Source organism: Psammomys obesus, unplaced genomic scaffold, assembly GCF_907164565.1.
Source record: "Psammomys obesus unplaced genomic scaffold, mPsaObe1.curated_primary_1811, whole genome shotgun sequence".
Lineage (NCBI taxonomy): Eukaryota > Metazoa > Chordata > Mammalia > Rodentia > Muridae > Psammomys > Psammomys obesus.
This window is the reverse complement of record NW_026594152.1, coordinates 353,788-358,675: the sequence shown is the minus strand read 5'-3', so window position 1 is coordinate 358,675 and position 4,888 is coordinate 353,788.

The window sequence follows — 4,888 nt, the reverse complement described above, 5'->3', positions numbered from 1 at the left end:
CTGTAGACCAGGCTGGCCTCAACTCACAGAGATCCACGTGCTTCTGCCTTCCAAGTGCTTGATTAAAGGCGTGTGCCACCACCTGGCTAAATCTGTTACTTTTATACATCTCTAGCAGGAATCTGGTGTTTTTTTGTTTTTGTTTTTGTTTTTGTTTTTTAAAGAAATTTATTTATTCTTTCACAATTTTACACACATATATACTTTGATCACATTCCTCCCTCATTAGCCTCTCTTCCCTTCATATTCACTCAGTGTGAACACAGTAACCATGGATACCTTCTTCCTTAGCAGTAGATGCCATGGGAGGTATTAAGATGACTAAGGAGTCTCTCCATGCATCAGCACACCATCATTCCCCATTATGTGTGTGTGTGTGTGTGTGTGTGTGTGTGTGTGTGTGTGTGTGTGATTACCCCCCCTCCCCCATGTCCTGGAACTCACTCTGTAGACCAGCCTGGCCTGAAACCCAGAGATCCACCTGCGTCTGTCTCCCGAGTGCTGGGATTAAAGGTGTGCACCACCGCTGCTCAGCTCCAAGCTTTTTTCTAGCAGAGTGAAGTAGAGAGAAGAGCAAGCCACAGCAGTCTGCAAAGTGGCTTTATAAAAAGAAAGGGAGCCATGTGTGATGGCTGAAACCTATTAATGTTAATACTCAGAAGGCTGAGGCAGGAGGATTGCCATGAGCTACAGAGTGAGCTACCAACAAACACATCAACTCCTTCCCCTCAAAAGGAAGGGACGACTGTGGGTGTGGCAGTATCTCCGGCGATGTTTACAAGGTCATGGCTGCTGGAAACCCTTGCCCATAAAGTTTTATGATACTTTTGGGCAGAGGGTAGTCCCACTACAGACAGTTTTACTGATTAAAAGGAATGGGGTACTCTGCCAGGGGACTTGTGATGGGTGACTGGGGAGTAGGAGCCACTGATTTCACCCTGTTCCATTGGACGTATTTTGAGTTTGTACCAGTCGTGGACCATGGTTTTTGAAGGTGCTGTCAAGTGAATCGAGATAGATAAAAAGCTAGCCAGGCATAGAAAGGGCTTGGAGGATGATCCCACTGGATTCAGAGAAAATAGCTATCAGTTTTGGAAGGCTATGCCCTACGTGGTGTGAGAAATCAGGACTGTGAGGACAAAGGGGGAGGGAACTGAGTCGCTCACGCCCCAGGGCCCACTATATTAAGCACATTTAAAAACACCAGACTGGAAAAGTTTTTTTTAGTATTATTATTTTTTAAATAGCAGAAGCATTCCCCCCAGGAGGCGGGCTGCAGCTGCAATAGCAGTGGTTCCCAGGTGATGTCAGCCCTGGCCCAGAGCCAGCCCCAGCCCCTTAGAGACAGTCTTGGGTTCAGCTTGACTGTTTTTCCTTCCTGAGACTTGAGGACACCTTCCTGTCTCAAAGAAAGCTGCCTTTCCAGGGCTTTCTGAGAGCCGGGGCTAGGGGAGGCAGTGGGCCTGGTAGGGAGAAAGAACAGAGAGGGGGGTAGGGAAGGGAGAAAGGAGAGAGGATGGGAGGGGGAGAGGGAAAGTAGGAGAGGAAACTGGAGAGGGATGGGTAGGGGGAGGAGAAAAGGGAGGGAGAAAAGGAGAGGGGGCTAGAAAGGAGAATGGAGGAGGGGAGAGGGAAGGGAAGGGAGGAAAAAAGAAAGAAGTCTGGGGAGAAAGGGAAAGGGGTGAAGAGGGGGAAAAGGCAGGCTCCCTGTGGGGGGGGGGGGGGGTGGGGGAAGGGGGGGGGGGACGGGGAGTTGAGGGTGATCCTGGCCTTATTTCTGCCTCCTACCCACATCCTTTTCTGCATCCTTTCTCTTCTGGGTTGGACTAAGGAGGCCCTGAGGCTCTGGGCTCGGGTGCTAAGAGTTCTTCTCAGCCAAAACCTGGGCCCACTGCTATTGGCTATAAGTCCATCACCAACATCTTTCAGTCCTGGTTTCTGAGCAGGGATGGAAGAAACATAGAGCTTCCTTTGAGGGTCTTACTGACACTTTTGGCTATAGGACTTTAGGATTGTCCCTCAGCCCTTTGGGCACTTCTAGGACATGGCATGGCATGGGTAAAGTCTGCTTGGCCACAAGGTACAGGTAGCGTGAGGTGACTATGTGTCCGGTCCCTCCATAGGTATCTGCTAAGCCAGAGGGGACAAAAGCTCTGGAGACTCAGCAATGGTGGCTATCAAGTATGGCCTCTGTGCTTAGCATGAAGACATCGGGGACAGAATGAAAAGCCTGGGCCCTGGGGTCAGAGGACCCGGAAGCAGTCTGCATCTGCTACTTGGTGGCTTTGCCTTGAACACCCATGGTAGTGTGTGGAGAGAGCAGGTGAGTTGTTAGAGAGATGGACATTAGGCAGGTGTGTTTTGGCTATTATCACCTGCTGCCTAGCAGGGTGCCTGGCTTTCACGATCCCACAGTGAAAAGTGGGGGTGAAAAGACACAGATCCCAAGTGATCAGGCTTTGTTTAGGGGACACCAGGAGCTCTCAGGTACACACTGGCCTGGTAAAGCATTCTCTTGCCTTGGCAGTGCCATGACACATGAAGGCTCAAGTTCTCACATGCCTCATTTCGTGTGTGTGGCAGGGATGCTGGGAATTGAACAAGGGCCTTGTGCATGCCAGGCAAGCACTCTACTAATGACTACGTCTCCAGTCCCACATTTTTATTCTTTGCTCAGTGTCCACTTTTTCCAGAAGCCATGACAACCACAAGGTCAGTTAACATTTGTTCTAGTCTCACCATTCTAGAGTTATATGTGGGCTTCAGAGAAGTTTCATTCATGTTTGTTGACTGACTGGCTGACATGCGGAGCCCAAGGGAAGTTGATCTATGGTGATAAACTCTGCCCTGTGCCTTCTGGGCTCTACTTCCTACAGTGACCCAGGCTGCAGGATCTTGAGACCCTTTGGGTTAAAAGTTGGCTTTGCCATTGTCTAGCTGACAAAGCTGGCAACAGTATCCACCTGTGGTAAGGTGAGAGCTGGCAGGTCTGTGCCGGCAGAACAGCTGACTCAGGTGCATGTAAGCAAACTCTTCAACCTCCTGGTCCCTCAGTTTCCTTATCTATAAAATGAGGCAATGGTGTATGTCGTGCAAGCTTGTTAAACCAGGTATGTGATTGTTTGATGGCAAGAGCATAGATTGAGGAAGAGATAGCAGCCCTAAAACACAACAAAACACAGACAAACAACAAGAACAGATGATGTGACCGTTCAGAACAAAACCAAAATCAACTCTTAGGAGATGTGGCTCAGTTGGTAGGGGCCAGTCTGCATGTGAGTTCTGAGCCAGCCTGGGCTATATGGGAGCCTACTCTGAGATAAAATAAAAATGGTGCCTTATCTTACCAGTCTAAGATAGATCTGTCTCAGTTGACAAAGCCCTTCTAGTTCGCTGTGTGCAGGCTCTCAGTGAGGCATAGCAAGGCTCAGAGAGGGCAGACACCCATCCTGGATCACACAGAAGCGATAGCCAACCTAAATCAGACTGGAGCTCTTGCTTCTAGCCTGTGACTCCTAGTTTCCAGGCCCTGCTGGCCTGTCCCCTGACCCTGGCCTCCTGGGATCCTGACCCCAGACCCATGGGGTCTGTAAGTCTGGTCTGGATTAGACACGCTGAGAAGCAAAGACTGCTGCCCCCCAAGCCGGCTGCCCGGTGGGACCTTAGCTCACAGCTGCTGAGGCTCACAGGGACATAAATCACTGTGGCAGGCGGCCCCAGGGGCCAGGACCACTCAGCCTTCTGAGGGCATGGGGGCCTGAGAGTCGTGGGCTGGGACACCTGGGTCCACTGGGGGTTTGTGTCCTCTGTTGGACTAGCTGGGACAGGGTGAGTTGGAGGGGCCAAGAAACCACTTGGCAGCTCTTGTGTCAGCACAGGCCAAAACCCTGGCTTGATTCCCTGAGTTTTGCAATCATTGTGCACATACAGATGAGACAAGGGATGGAGAACTCCATGCCTTTACCCGATCTGTGCCTGTGAGACCCCACAATTTACCCTTAGACGCCATGCTTTCACACCCACGTATTATCAGCCCTTGCTTTCACCCCATGTCTCTTCTGCCCTGTGATTTACTGACTCACCCTTGCCTTCCCTGCTCTCTCACCAACATCTTTTTGGTGAATTTGAGGTTACAGAGTTGCTTGTACCATGCTCCTGGACCCCAGAGGGACACTTAGTTATTATTATTTTTTAATTAGATGATTTGTTTATTCAACTAATTCCATGCCTGTGAGCTTTGGTCATTTTTTGTTTGTTTTTTAACTTTGTTTTAGCTTTTTGTTTTGTTTTGTTTTTGTTTTTCAAGACAGGGTTTCTCTGGGTAGCCTTGGCTGTCCTGGACTTACTCTGTAGACCAGGCTGGCCTCAAACTCACAGAGATCTGCCTCCTCTGCCTCCCTGAGTGCTGGGATTACAGGTGTGCGCCGTGGCGCCCAGCTGTTTTTCTCTTTAGATGTATTTATTTTATGTATATGGGTATTTTGTCTGCATGTGTGTCTATGTACCATGTGTGCTTGATGCTAAGAGAGGCCAGGACAGGGCGTCAGATTTCCTGGTACTGGACTTACAAAAGGTTGTAAGCAGCTGTGTGGGTACTGGGGATTGAACCTGGCGGCTCCGGAAGAGCTCTTAACCACTGAGCGGTCTCTCCAGGTCCCAGAAGACTTAATGCTTATTTAGAAGGATGTTCATTTATATAACGGGAGCAATCTGTAGAAAAAAGATTTCTTTTTCTTTTCTGTTTTCTTTTCTTTTCTTTCCTTCCTTCCTTCCTTCCTTCCTTCCTTCCTTCCTTCCTTCCTTCCTCCCTCCCTCCCTCCCTCCCTCCCTCCGTCTCTCTCTCTTTCTTTCTTTCTTTCTTTCTTTCTTTCTTTCTTTCTTTCTTTCT